Raw genomic sequence first — 16,491 nt, forward strand, 5'->3', positions numbered from 1 at the left:
CATAGAGGTCGGGTGCATTGTGAGCTGGGCGACAGCCGAAGGCAGGGCACTTGGCGGTCCGATCCTCGGCTACAGAAGCTAGCTCTTGGGACGTGGAACGTCACGTCACTGGGGGGGAAAGAGCCTGAGCTAGTGCGCGAAGTCGAGAAATTCCGGCTGGATATAGTTGGACTCACTTCGACGCACAGCAAGGGCTCTGGAACCACTTCTCTCGAGAGGGATTGGACCCTCTTCCACTCTGGCGTTGCCGGCAGTGAGAGGCGACGGGCTGGGGTGGCAATTCTTGTTTCCCCCCGGCTCAAAGCCTGTACGTTGGAGTTCAACCCGGTGGACGAAAGGGTAGCCTCCCTCCGCCTTCGGGTGGGGGGACGGGTCCTGACTGTTGTTTGTGCTTATGCACCAAACAGCAGTTCAGAGTACCCACCCTTTTTGGGAACGCTCGAGGGAGTACTGGAAAGTGCTCCCCTGGGTGATTCCCTTGTCCTACTGGGAGACTTCAACGCTCACGTTGGCAACGACAGTGAAACCTGGAGAGGCGTGATTGGGAAGAATGGCCGCCCGGATCTGAACCCGAGTGGTGTTTTGTTATTGGACTTTTGTGCTCGTCACAGTTTGTCGATAACAAACACCATGTTCAAACATAAGGGTGTCCATATGTGCACTTGGCACCAGGATACCCTAGGCCGCAGTTCCATGATCGACTTTGTAGTTGTGTCATCGGATTTGCGGCCTCATGTTTTGGACACTCGGGTGAAGAGAGGGGCGGAGCTTTCTACCGATCACCACCTGGTGGTGAGTTGGCTGCGATGGTGGGGGAGGATGCCGGACAGACCTGGGAGGCCCAAACGCATTGTGAGGGTCTGCTGGGAACGTCTGGCAGAGTCTCCTGTCAGACAAAGTTTCAATTCCCACCTCCGGAAGAACTTTGAACATGTCACGAGGGAGGTGCTGGACATTGAGTCCGAGTGGACCATGTTCCGCACCTCTATTGTCGAGGCGGCAGATCGGAGCTGTGGCCGCAAGGTAGTTGGTGCCTGTCGGGGCGGCAATCCTAAAACCCCTTGGTGGACACCAGCGGTGAGGGATGCCGTCAAGCTGAAGAAGGAGTCCTATCGGGTCCTTTTGGCTCATAGGACTCCGGAGGCAGTGGACAGGTACCGACAGGCCAAGCGGTGTGCAGCTTCAGCGGTCGCGGAGGCAAAAACTCGGACATGGGAAGAGTTCGGGGAAGCCATGGAAAACGACTTCCGGACGGCTTCGAAGCGATTCTGGACCACCGTCCGCCGCCTCAGGAAGGGGAAGCAGTGCACTATCAACACCGTGTATGGTGCGGATGGTGTTCTGCTGACCTCGACTGCGGATGTTGTGGATAGGTGGAAGGAATACTTCGAAGACCTCCTCAATCCCACCAACACGTCTTCCTATGAGGAAGCAGTGCCTGGGGAATCTGTGGTGGACTCTCCTATTTCTGGGGCTGAGGTCGCTGAGGTAGTTAAAAAGCTCCTCGGTGGCAAGGCCCCAGGGGTGGACGAGATCCGCCCGGAGTTCCTTAAGGCTCTGGATGCTGTGGGGCTGTCTTGGTTGACAAGACTTTGCAGCATCGCGTGGACATCGGGGGCGGTACCTCTGGATTGGCAGACCGGGGTGGTGGTTCCTCTCTTTAAGAAGGGGGACCGGAGGGTGTGTTCCAACTATCGTGGGATCACACTCCTCAGCCTTCCCGGTAAGGTTTATTCAGGTGTACTGGAGAGGAGGCTACGTCGGATAGTCGAACCTCGGATTCAGGAGGAACAGTGTGGTTTTCGTCCTGGTCGTGGAACTGTGGACCAGCTCTATACTCTCGGCAGGGTTCTTGAGGGTGCATGGGAGTTTGCCCAACCAGTCTACATGTGCTTTGTGGACTTGGAGAAGGCATTCGACCGTGTCCCTCGGGAAGTCCTGTGGGGAGTGCTCAGAGAGTATGGGGTATCGGACTGTCTTATTGTGGCGGTCCGTTCCCTGTACGATCAGTGCCAGAGCTTGGTTCGCATTGCCGGCAGTAAGTCGAACACATTTCCAGTGAGGGTTGGACTCCGCCAAGGCTGTCCTTTGTCACCGATTCTGTTCATAACTTTTATGGACAGAATTTCTAGGCGCAGTCAAGGCGTTGAGGGGTTCCGGTTTGGTAACCGCAGGATTAGGTCTCTGCTTTTTGCAGATGATGTGGTCCTGATGGCTTCATCTGACCGGGATCTTCAGCTCTCGCTGGATCGGTTCGCAGCCGAGTGTGAAGCGACCGGAATGAGAATCAGCACCTCCAAGTCCGAGTCCATGGTTCTCGCCCGGAAAAGGGTGGAGTGCCATCTCCGGGTTGGGGAGGAGACCCTGCCCCAAGTGGAGGAGTTCAAGTACCTAGGAGTCTTGTTCACGAGTGAGGGAAGAGTGGATCGTGAGATCGACAGGCGGATCGGTGCGGCGTCCTCAGTAATGCGGACGTTGTACCGATCCGTTGTGGTGAAGAAGGAGATGAGCCGGAAGGCAAAGCTCTCAATTTACCGGTCGATCTACGTTCCCATCCTCACCTATGGTCATGAGCTTTGGGTCATGACCGAAAGGATAAGATCACGGGTACAAGCGGCCGAAATGAGTTTCCTCCGCCGTGTGGCGGGGCTCTCCCTTAGAGATAGGGTGAGAAGCTCTGCCATCCGGGAGGAACTCAAAGTAAAGCCGTTGCTCCTCCACATCGAGAGGAGCCAGATGAGGTGGTTCGGGCATCTGGTCAGGATGCCACCCGAACGCCTCCCTAGGGAGGTGTTTAGGGCACGTCCAACCGGTAGGAGGCCACGGGGAAGACCCAGGACACGTTGGGAAGACTATGTCTCCCGGCTGGCCTGGGAACGCCTCGGGATCCCCCGGGAAGAGCTAGACGAAGTGGCTGGGGAGAGGGAAGTCTGGGTTTCCCTGCTTAGGCTGTTGCCCCCGCGACCCGACCTCGGATAAGCGGAAGATGATGGATGGATGGATGGATATATATATATATATATATTTATATATGAATATATATATATATATATACATACATATATGTATATATTTATTAAATGTTTTTTATACACATCAAATATGCAACGGAAGGCCTTTATATATATATATATATATATATATATATATATATATATATATATATATAGATGTCAGAGTCCATGGTTCTCGCCCGTAAAAGAATGGAGTGGCACATCTGGGTATATATGTATATACCAAGTAGTCTTGTTCACGAGTGAGGGAAGAGTGGATCGTGAGATCAACAGGCGGATTGGTGTGGCATCTTTAGTACTGTGGACGCTGTATCGATCCATTATGGTGAAGAAGGAGCTGAGCCGAAAGGCAAAGCTCTCAGTTTACTGGTCGATCTACGTTCCCATCCTCACCTATGGTCATGAGCTTTGGGTTATGACCGAAAGGACGAGATCACGGGTACAAGCGACCAAAATGAGATTCCTCCCCTGGGTGGCGGGGCTCTCCCTTAGAGATAGGGTGAGAAGCTCTGCCATCCGGGGGGAGCTCGAAGTAAAGTCGCTGCTCCTCCACATCGAGAGGAGCCAGATGAGGTGGTTAGGGCATCTGGTCAGGATGCCACCCGAACGCCTCCCTAGGGAGGTGTTTAAGGCACGTACGACCGGTAGGAGGCCACGGGTAAAACCCAGGACACGTTGGGAAGACTATGTCTCCCGGCTGGCCATGGAACACTTCGGGATCCCCAGGGAAGAGCTGGACGAAGTGGCTGGGGAGAGGAAAGTCTGGGCTTCCCTACTTCGGCTGCTACCCCTACGACCCAACCTCGGATAAGCGGAAGAAGATGGATGGATGTGCTCTTGAATATGCACTGCTGATTGGCTGTTACCGCTCTGAATACGCACTGCTGATTGGCTGTTACCGCTCTGCTTGTAACCAATCAGATAGTTCTGTGGGTGGAACAATGCTAGTGCTGCAGAGACATACTGACGGAGGCAGAACTAAGCGGAGCAGCTTGTTAAGACTTTGGTTTAGGCGGTGGCGGTTGTAACACGTGCTGAATGTGGCTTGACATTGTCTTGCTGAAATAAGCGAGAGCGTCCATGAAAAAGACGGTGCTTAAATGGCAGCATATGTTGTTCCAAAACCTATATGTACCTTTCAGCATTAATGGTGCCTTCACAGATGTGTAAGTTACCCATGCCTTGGGCACTAATGCACCCCCATACCATCACAGATGCTGGTTTTTGAACTTTGCGTCGATAACAGTCTGGATGGTTCGCTTCCCCTTTGGTCCGGATGACACGATGTCGAATATTTCCAAAAACAATTTTGTAACGTGGACTCGTCAGACTACAGAACACTTTTCCACTTTGCATCAGTCCATCTTGGCCCAGAGAAGCCGGCGGCGTTTCTGGTTGATGTTTTTAAATGGCTTTCGCTTTGCATAGTAGAGCTTTTATTTGCACTTACAGATATAGCGACAAACTGTATTTAGTGACAGTGGTTTTCTCAAGTTTTCCTGAGCCCATATGGTGATATCCATTAGAGATTGATGTCGGTTTTTGATACAGTGCCGTCTGAGGGATCGAAGGTCACGGTCATTCAATGTTGGTTTCCGACCATGCCGCTTACGTGGAGTGATTTCTCCAGATTCTCTGAATCTTTTGATGATATTATGGACCGTAGATGTTGAAATTCCTAAATTTCTTGCAATTGCACTATGAGAAACGTTGTTCTTAAACTGTTTGAATATTTGCTCACGTAGTTGTGGACAAAGGGGTACCTCACCCATCCTTTTTTGTGAAAGACTGAGCATTTTTTGGTAAGCTGTTTTTATACCCAATCATGGCACCCACCTGTTCCCAATTTAGTAGTCAAAATGTCATAGAGGAACATTTTCTGAAAACGTTTACTTAACTGCAAGTCATTGATTTGCTCAAAATTTGGTGAAAATGAGTATAGTAAAAATTAAGTGAACATTTTGAAAGTCTTTTCAGTTTGCCATCATCTTGCAAACAAAGTACAGTTACTCATAGGTAATGCAGTAAACACACTCATAAACCACTTAACATAGCGTACCAATTATTCTTTTTTAAACAGTTGTTGAAACAAACAAATTGGTTTACCTTTTTCAGATGACAAAGCTGATCTCTTTTCTTGGTACAATGCATCCCCAGCTCATTGTGATTACTTAACGATGTCCAACGTTCTCCAGGAAGTACAATAAATTCACATTTAGTCTGTAGCTGCAAGTTGACGCTCTTAATTTTAAAGTACAGTTGGTTCGTCCTAGCTGAAGTTGTTCCTCTCCAAGGTTGTACAACAGATCATCTCTGGTATTATGAATGACATCTTCTTGCAGGACTTGGTCTTCGCAGATGTTAGGTGTCCTGTATGTGGTTGCTGTCTGTTTAGCAAAGGCATATTGTTTGACTTAACTTTTCTACTTTGTTTGACAACATTGAATCGGTAAACTTTGTCGGAATATCATTCTCCTATGCTTGTTGTGGATATAGCTAGCATTCATTCGAGCATGTAGCTATTGGCCCAGCAGCACCAGCTGCCCAGCAGCAGCCATCACTGCTCGCTCAAGTCCGTGCAAAAAAAGTCTCAAAGACAACAATGTCTCCAATATCCCCGGTAAAAATAATTTGTCGCTAGTAGCTGTTTACAAAAGAAGTCACCGCCAAGAGGATTGGCAACACTGTTAGCGCCATCCTCGAGTACGTATTTCGCTTTAAAATGGTATCTTAAAAATAATGTGCACCAATGATAAAACCGTTTGTCGCTGCAATATCGACCAATAATCTTAGTTTAATCCAAAGTTATTTTTGAAGCAAAATTGGCCGCCCCTCCTCGCAATCACACACCGTATAACAAATTTGTGCAACTTCTGGGTTAAGCCTTAATGCGGATGTGATTAATCATCATTCATATTTGATAACGCAATAACTTATTCTTATTAATCATGTGTTAACACATTAAGGTTGAAAGCTCTTTATATATATATATATATATATATATATATATATATATATTAATTAGCGCATGCTTAGTATTACCGTCTGGTCAAACTCGTGACGTCACGAGTGACTCTTCCCCGTCATCATTTTCAAAATGGAGGAGGCTGATTTCAATACTGGTAATTTGAAATCGCATAAAGTGAAGAAGATTAAGAACTATTCAGTAGGATTTAAGGTCCAAGCTTACATCACACTCAAATTTTTACTGCATGCCTTTGGTAAGTGCCGGAGTGAGAAGAGGTTTTAAAATAATTTGCGCATGCTTACTTTTACCGCATGCCTTTGGTAAACGCAGGAGTAAGAAGAGGTTTTAAATTAATTAGCGCCCCAGCAGCAATTCAAGAAAATACGTTATATATATATATATATATATATATATATATATATATATATATATATACAAATTTTGAGCAAATCAATATACACATATATGTATATGATGCACATATATGTATATATATATATATATATATATATATATATATATATATACATATATGTGCATCATATACATATATATATATAATATACATATATGTGTAAAATTTATACATATATGTATGTGTATATATATGTATATATATGTATATATGTATGTATGTATATATATATATATATATATATATATATATATATATATATATAAATATATAAATATATATATAATACAGTCGCGATCAAAAGATTGTAAAGCAATGGCTCTTTTGAGTTTCCAATAATTTCTCCAACTCTTATTTTTTGTGATAGAGTGATTGGAGCACATACTTGTTGGTCACAAAAAAATTTGTGAAGTTTGGTTCTTCTATGAATTTATTGTGGGTCTACTGAAAATGTGACCAAATCTGCTGGGTCAAAAGTACACATACAGCAATGTTAATATTTGCTTACATGTCCTTTGGCAAGTTTCACTGTAATAAGGCGCTTTTGGGAGACATCCACAAGCTTCCGGTTGTATTTTTGACCATTCCTTCCAACAAAAATGGTGCAGTTCAGCTAAATCTGTTGGTTTTCTTATATGGACTTGTTTCTTCAGCACCGTCCACACGTTTAAGTCAGGAGTTTGGGAAGGTCATTCCAAAACCTCAATTCTAGCCTGATTTAGCCATTCCTTTACCACCTTTGACGTGTGTTTGGGGTCATTGTCCTGTTGGAACACCCAACTGCGCCCAAGACCCAATCTCCGGGCTGAAGATTTTAGGTTGTCCTAAAGAATTTGGAGGTAATCCTCCTTTTTCATTGTCCAATTTACTTTCTGTAAAGCACCAAAACAGGCCAGGAGCATAATACTACCACCACCATGCTTGACGGTAGGTATTATGTTCCTAAGATTAAAGGCCTCACCTTCTCTCCTCCAAACATATTGCTGGGTATTGTGGCCAAACAGCTAAACAGTGGAACATCACCTCGCTAGGGTGAAGGAGCCTGAGCTGGTACACGAGGTGGGTGAGTTCCGGCCAGATATAGTCGGACTCACTTCGACCCACAGCAAGTGTACTGGAATCAGTTCTCTCCCAAGAGAGAGGCTGGACTCTTTTTGGCATTGCACGCAGTGAGAGGCAAAGGGCTGGAGGGGAAATTCTTGTTTCCCCCCGGCTCAAAGTCTGCACGTTGGAGTTTAACCCTGTAGACGAGAGGGTAGCTTCCCTCGGGCTTCAAGTGGGGGGGATGGGGGCTGACTTTCGTTTGTACTTACGCACCAAACAGCAGCTGGGGGACTTCAACGCTCACATTGCCAACAACAGTGAAACCTGTATAGGCGTGATTGGGAGGGACAACCGCCTGCATCTCAACTCGAGTGGTGTTTTCTATTGGACTTCACAGATTGTCCATAACAAACACCATGTTCACACATAAGGGTGCCCATATGTGCACTTGGCACCAGGACACCCGAAGCCGCAGTTCCATGATCGACTTTGTGATGTTATCATCAGATTTGCGGTCTTATGTTTTGGAAACTCGGGTGAAGAGAGGGGCGAAGCTTTCTATCCATCACCACCTATTGGTGAGTTAGCTCCGATGGTCGGGGAGGATGCCGGACAGACTGCATTGTGAGGGTCTGCTGGGAACGTCAAGCAGAGTCTCCTGTCAGAGAGAGTTTAAATTTCCACCTTCAGAAGAACTTTGATCATGCCACGAGGGAGGCGCTGGATAGTGAGTCCGAGGGGACCATGTTCCGTAACTCTATTGTGGAGGCGGCCGATCGGAGTTGTGGCTGTCGTGGCAGTAATCCTAGAACCTGCTGGTAGACAGCAGCGGTGATGTATGCCATCAAGCTGAAGAAAGAGTCCTATCAGGTTATTTTGGCTCGTGGGACTCCGGAAGCAGCGGATAGGTAACGACAGGCCAAGACGTGTATTGCTTCGGCGGTGGAAGAGGGAAAAACTCGGACATTGGACGAGTTTGGGGAAGCTATGGAAAACGACTTCTGGACAGCTTCAGAACGATTCTGGACCACCAACCGCCACCTCAGAAGGGGGAAGCAGTGCAATGTCAACACCGTATATGGTGAGGATGGTGTGCTGGTGATGTTGTAGATTGGTGGAGGAAATACTTCGAAGACCTCGTTAATCCTACGTCTTCAGATGAGGAATCGGGAGAATCTGTGGTGGGCTCTCCTATTTCTGGGGCTGAGGTAGACGAGGTATTAAAAAGCTTCTCGGTGGCAAGGCTCCACGAGATCCGCCTAGACTTTCTTAAGGCTCTGGATGCTGTAGGACTGTCTTGGTTGATAAGACTTTGCAACATTTCATGGACATCTGGGGTTGTACCTCTGGATTGGCAGAACAAGGTGATGGTTCCACTCTTTAAGAAGGGGAACCGAAAGGTTAATTCCGACTATCATGGGATCACACTCCTCAGTCTTCAAGGTAAAAATTATTCAGGTGTACTGGAGAAGAGGCTACGCCAGATTGTCCACCCTTGGATTCAGGAGGAGCAGTGTGGTTTTCGTCCCGGTCGCGGAACTGTGGACCACTCTACAGTATACTCTTGGCAGGGTCCTTGAAGGTGCATGGGAGTTTGCCCAACCAGTCTACATCTGTTTTGTGGACTTGAAGAAGGCATTCGACCGTGTCACTCGGGAAGTCCTGTGAGGAGTGCTCAGAGAGCATGGGGTATCGGATTGTCTGATTGTCGCGGTCCGCTCCCTGCACGATCAGTGTCAGAACTTGCTCCGCATTGCCGGCAGTAAGTCGAACACGTTTCCAGTGAGGGTTGGACTTTGCCAGGGCTGCCGTTTGTCACCAATTCTGTTAATAACTCTTATGGACAGAATTTCTTTGTGCAATTAGTTTAGACAAACATTACAGGGAGACAGAACAGGATCGCTGACGGGTCTGCCGGCTTCCAGCGCCCCTTACAAAAAAGATGAGATACAGGTAAACAGGGGGGGGGGGGGAGAAAAAAATAGAAGATTAAAATAAAATAAAATAAAAATCGGTCTTAGCCTGGGCCCTGGAGAGGGGGTGCAGACTGAGGCCAAGGGAAAAAAACAACAACTCATAGCCATGGTACACAGCCCTCTTCCATGTGTGTAAGAGGGAAACATCAAACATCAAAGAACACAGAGGACATTAAAGACATTAAAGCAGCAGATACAAGCAGACACTTCTACATACAGCTATGAATAAAAACTAAAAGAAACATATGCACTGTGGTGGCCTCTGCGGTGTTCCACGCCATCGTCCGCTGGGGTGGCGGGAGCATGGCCAGAGACAGGAGCAGACCCAACAAAGCAACCGAGACAGCAGACTCCACTCTCGGCCAGTGTCCAGTCCGCATGGATGAGCGAGGATACGTCCAAGGTGACTGAGGTGTCCGACACCTGCTCACCCAGCCAAGACACCACGAAGCCTCTCCGTCCCAGCGCTCAGTGCTAGCTCCGCAGACCTGTCCCCTCATCCGCATCTTCTCCAGTCCCTCCAAACTCTGCAGTCCTGTCCCCTCATCCGCATCTCCGCCAGTCCCTCCAAACCGACTCCGGTGTGGCAGACACCCAGCAGCTGGTCTCCATGGCCAAAAGGCCCCCAGGAGGCAGATCCAGAAGTCCACAAAAAAAGCACCACAGAGGTCACAAAAGTGGCACCCCTTGTCACACAGTCCCAAAGGGTCCCGGACCAAAAGGCAAAAAAATATAATAAGACATGAAAACAAGAGGGAAACACAAAAGGATGACACAAGAGCACAGAGCTCCTGCCAACAGCAGCCACTACAGCAGCGCCATCTTGGAAAAAAACAACAAAAAAAAAACGCTGTTCGTGTGTTGTACTCTGCGTTCATTCAATGACATGGGACACGGGGCTGGTTCAACTTCTCACATTCACTTTATTCCCGTATGACAGTGACATGAGACACAATATGAGTGCAATGGTCATCTCCTCTCCACATTATTCCTCTCGCAGTGAGGACGGCGCAGACTCGCTACTCACTACTAAATTTATCATAAAGTAAAAACAAACATTTATAACATGGCGGCCAAAAACACACATACCTGTATGACAGTGACATGAGACACAATATGAGTGCAATGTTCATCTCCTCTCCACATAACTCCTAACACACACCAAAAAAATATAAAACACATTGAGCATGTAGGCTACAAAATGGAGGACCCACACACACACACACGCACGCACGCACGCGCTCGCTCATTCATTCACGCACATACAGGTAAAAGTCTCGGCAAAACAAACTTTCCTTCTCTCGCTCAAAATGGCTCTTTAAAACACGCCACTAAACAAAGACCTCCTTGAACACATCTCGAACATTTGCAGACCAACATTCTTCCGTTAATTTTGCATTTAAACTCAAGAAATATGATTTCTTAATCCCATAGCAAAACAACATACCTCTCGCAGTGAGGACGGCGCAGACTGGCGGGAAATGAAGCTACGCACCATCATATCCTCAAACTTTCAAAATAAAAGCTCAGATTTGTAAAAATGAAAGAAATACAAACATAAATCCACAGAACCTTGGATTATATTACTGATAATCTATATCTAAAGTAAAAATAAACTAAAACATGTCATGTGATGGATTTTGGTGAAATTAATAACAACAATGTGAAATAAATAAAAAATACCAAAATATGCTGTTTCCTTTTTCTATCGGTTACATATATACCTATCACAACATACAACTCCAGACTTGCAACAGAGGGGAGGGAGTGGGAGCTACGATGGCGGGCTGCAGCTCTTCAGGCACTGCCCAGCCGTCCATCACCCCTAAGGGATTCGGGTCAAGGGCGTTCGATGAATTACTCATTACTTACCGTGTTAAGTAATGTCAGCTAAGATTTACCTTGAGAGCCAGATGCAGTCATCAAAAGAGCCACAGGTTCCCTACCCCTGTCCTAACTTCTTCACCGGTCCTCATATATTTTCTTGTTTATGTCTCAAGAAGGGTCGAAACACACACACGCACACACACACACACACACACACACACACACACACACACACACACACACACACACACACACACACACACACACACACACACACACACACACACACACACACACACGTCACATATTTTTTTAATAAATTAAAACATAATAAATAAAATTACTTAAAAAAAGATGTTTGATTATTTACAATGACCACTTACACAATACAGATAAAATACAACACAAATAACAATATACCTGAAATTATTACCTATCACTGCCAGTATCTTTGTAAATGCTTTCAAAGTAGCTATCTAAGTGTGAATAACTTTTACATTTTGAAAAAGTAATCATTTACCAATTAATATGCGCCGTACTGAGGAAGCTTCTGATTTTAGTATACCATTAACATGGCGTACAATTGTGTGTGATTCTAATCCTCTCTGTGACCCTATGTTAGAGCTGCAAAGGTGTGGTGCCCCATGGACCTACCATAATACTGGTCCGGATCACTCCCACCTAGGAGGGTGTTGACAACCATTCAAAAGGCCAGGAGTTCACTTTCAGGTCATTCCAAATAGTGTTGTCCTACAGTTATTTTGTAGCCTTTTTTTGGTTGTTTTGTTTTTCCAACTGATTCAACAAGACAAGTTGATGGAGATGTGATTGTTACAGACAGCACATCAGCAGGGGATACGTTTCCAGCAGAGATGATTTTTTCCCCAATCATTTGTGTGGTTTTAATGACTTCCTGTCATAAATCAGCACTGACTGACACATCGCTGTGACACCTTGGAATTAATGGCGTAAACATGTCCCCGAATGACACACTCCAAATATTGTGCAAAATCTAGATTTGTTATTTTTTTCTGCTGCAGTCATTTTAAAAATATACAACATTGTTTCAGTAGTTGGGTGGATACAGTTGGACCAATATTTGAAAGTAGTCTGTTTTAGAGTCGCCATATTTAAAGTCCATTAGTCAAATTATAACACACGCATGTCCACCAGTGGCCACTAGGAGGAAGAGTGACGCTTCTGCCAGATGTGTGTCAGTTAGTGTCCTGCAGGCCTGACCTAGTAGTCATTGTGCGACCCCAAATTACAAGACAAACATAGACATCACCCCCACCCCTCCCCACCGACATCCATTTTGTGTTTATTTTTACGATCTTCTTGCTGTTTGACCTTCTCTCTGATGTAACCACCAGCCAGGTGTGACTTCGCAAGGAGAGCCTTCAATTACTAATAGTGTAAATACATGGTGCACATTCCAACTGGAATCTTAACATCAGGGAGCTCAGCACCTGCCTGTGGCTGATATGTGTGTGCGTGTGCGCGCGCATATGCCGAGCACTTCTCGAAGAGAGACAGAATGAGGACGTCACAGGTGAATGCTTTTGTTCAAGCTGACAAGTTGATGCACACACACACACATGCACACACACGCACACGCACACACACACACATTTATGCATGCATGTGCTCCCTCATATGCATTAAATGATGTCTTGTGCACACAGACACACACACACACACACACACACACACACATATGCATGCATTTGCTCCCTCATATGCATGAAAGTATGTATTGTGCACACACACACACACACACACACACACACACACACACTCACGCACTCTCTCTCTCTTGTATTTGTTACCTTCTTGAGACCTCCGAATAATGCCTCCCTCTTTAGGACCACCCTTTCGAGATATAAGAAGGTTTGTATTTACAACAATAATAATATATAAAAACCACGCAAAGGTAAAAAAGCTTGTCATGAAAAATGAGTTGGAATTTCACAGGAAAAAGGTCACAATTTCACAAGAACGACTTAGAATTTTGGCAGTGTTATAATAAAAGTTGTGGTTTTACTCAACGCAAGTCAAAATTTTACAAGAAAAACAGAACATGTGTGCAATTATTATGATAAAAGTTGGAATTTCACTCAATAACAGTCGCAATTTTACCAAAAAAGTTTAAGATTTTGGCAATTTTATGAAAAGAGTTGTAATTTTAGTCGCCAAAAGTCACAATTTCATGAGAAAACTGTAAAATGTAGGCAATATTATAATAATAATCGGAATTTCACTTGGCAAAATTAGGACAAATGTCTTCTATCCATTCATCCATTTTCTACCACTTATTTCCTTTGGGGTCGGGGAGTACACCCTGGACAAGTCACCATCTCATCGCAGGGCACAAATCTTATCTTTCTACTCAAAATATACACTATTTTACAAGAACAACAGAAAAATTGGCAATATTGTGATAAAAGTCAGAACTTTATACGACAAATGTCACCATTTTGCATTAAAAAGTAATAATTTCAGGAGACAATATTGTAATGTTACAGAAACAGAATTATTATGAGAATTGGTTCCCAATTTTATAAGAAAAAAGTCAACACACATTGAGAAAAAGACTGCTTTAAGTTCATTTATTTTTGTATTTTTTTTGTTTGTATTTGGTTTTTAATCTTTACAGTATGTCTCTTTTTAATTTATATTTTAAAATTAATTTTGGCCAACGGGAGCGAAATTCAATTTCTTACACACACTTTTTATTAAATATGTTGGCCAGAGGGGGAGCACTTCAAAACAATTTTTACACACACTTTTTATTTCATATGTTGACCAAAAGAGGAGCACTTTTAAAACTGACACAAAGTCAATTTTAAAAATCCTTCCTTTTTAGAACCACCCTAACTTTTATATATTTCACCACCAGGTGTGCAAATTAGATCTCTATTTTTTGTTTTTTGTAATGTGCTTAAGACTAATGACAAACGTGTCGCACTTTCGGCAAAACAGCTGTAAAAGCTAACTGTTAATGGCCACTATACCGTAGTGTATTTGTTCATCCTATGGTCACATATGGGATGCGGGTTGTCTTACGTCAGCACCAGAAGTCGTAGAATCAACTGTTCACCTGGCGGGTTTTTTCGGGGATGAACAGGGAAGTCCTTCTTTAGATACCATGTTGTTTTATCTAATATAGCTGCCTTTGCACCTGTCAATGTTTACTTTTGTATGCACATTAAATCAACAAAAAAATCCTGACTTTGGAGCAATGTTCATAGACTCTAGTACAGTGGTTCTTAACCTGGGTTCGATCAAACCCTAAGGGTTCGGTGAGTCGGCCTCAGGGGTTCGGCGGAGCCTCCGCCGCGGAGGTTAAGACACACCCGACTCATCGTGTAAAAAAAACCTTTCTCCCTATCGGCGTATTATGGATACCCCCCATGGATGGATAGATGCAATGGTTTTCCGTATTGGTACCATGATTTTGGTCCTAACTTGTTCAGCAGTCCTCATATATTTCCTTGCTGATGTCTCAAGAAGGGTCAAAACACACACACACACACACACACACACAGATATCTCAGCGGGACACAGCTGGCTCTCCTGCATTAATTTGCATGAATAGCCAAGGCCCATCTCCAGGAGCACTGACCGTTCAATATCTGACAGTACATCATGAGGTGTGTGTGACAGAAATGTTAGCAATAGTCCATAAATTTGCCTATTGCAACACATTGCAGCAGAGGTTGGACCAAGTGATTGTTTTGCAAGTCATAAGTAAGTCTCAAGTCATTGCCTCAAGTCCCGAGTCAAGTCCAAAGTCAAGACTGGAAAGTCTCAAGTCAAGTCAAGTCCCAAGTCCTGCATTTTGAGTTTTGAGTCCTTTCAAGTCCTTTTAACCACAGACTAATATATCTACACAGATTGTGTATGCTTTTAAAATGCTGTATTTATTTATTAAAACAAGTGCATTTGAAATTGCAGGAAAAAAATTGTGCTGACATTGCACTTCATAATAGCACTATTAAACAAGTCATTTTAAACATTTAACTCATTCTTTTACAGAATAAACACATTTGAAAAAACAAGTGCAACTGTACTTATTTGCACAAACGTGTTAACATTGTATTCCATGGTATGTTGCATTGTAACGAGTTCCACAGTAGTTTCTATCCTGTTCTTACCTTATCTCATTGATTACATCTCATACTGTATGTGTGTTGATGTGTGCGTACACATGAAAATCATGACAAATACATGAACAGAACAATAAACAGAGTTGTACTTTTTAGATGTCAGAGCCCTCTGCAATATGACACATATTCTTAATATAAAATACATTTTAACAGACCTTTATTTGACTACGTTTGTCTTTTTGTAGGTGGCTAAAATAAGCGGTGCTGCTGACCGCTGTCTAACGTTACGTTACTGTGTGTGATTCATTGACTAACGTAATGTTATGTGTAGGTACCTCATACAACCCTGCTTAAAAAAAATCACTTTACAAAAAGTATGAATAATGTAGCGAACTGCAGTGGACACAACAGATTGCAGTGTTTGCAATGACGTTATAGCTATAGTCATCTTATAAGTAGACCCAGGATTGGCTGCTGTGATGCGAGAAATTCAGCCGCCATCTTGAAGTGGTGATGAGGAGCTGGCGAGCAGCCTAAATTGACAGTCGACAGGTAAAAAACAAAGATGCTAAAGTGACAGTTGACAGGCAGTAAACAAAGATGCCGGGCTGGTGTTCAGCGTTTTCCTGCTCAAATGAGCGGACTGTTAAAAATAGGAATCGGGGGATTACTTTTCACAAGTAAGATTTAACATTAACGTACTGTTGGTTGTATTTTGTAAAAAGAATATTACCACAGAGTTGAGAAGGAGCAAATATCTTCAATATTTGTATGTAAAAATCACAAATAAATATTTTGGGGGAGAATGACCCCGCTACAAGGTTTTGGTTTACAAACTTTCAGCCCCACAAAAAAACCAAATTCACCAGCCGCCACTGATTATGATGCATTCTCATTTTAGGCAAAGTATAAGACAATACTTTCTTAACAGTATAATTGTAACCAGGAATAAGTCTTCAAGTAACAATATTCAAATACTAACATTGTTGGGTAAGACAGAAGTTGGTTTTATTCTGAATCCAGTCAAACAGATTTGTGGTTTTAGCTCAAATAAAGACTTTCAGGTGTTTATACATGTTTATGTTTAAGTATTTGGCAGACGCTTTTATCCATAGTGACATACATAAAAAATACATAC

This window comes from Nerophis ophidion, linkage group LG15, assembly GCF_033978795.1.
Source record: "Nerophis ophidion isolate RoL-2023_Sa linkage group LG15, RoL_Noph_v1.0, whole genome shotgun sequence".
Taxonomy (NCBI): Eukaryota; Metazoa; Chordata; class Actinopteri; order Syngnathiformes; family Syngnathidae; genus Nerophis; species Nerophis ophidion.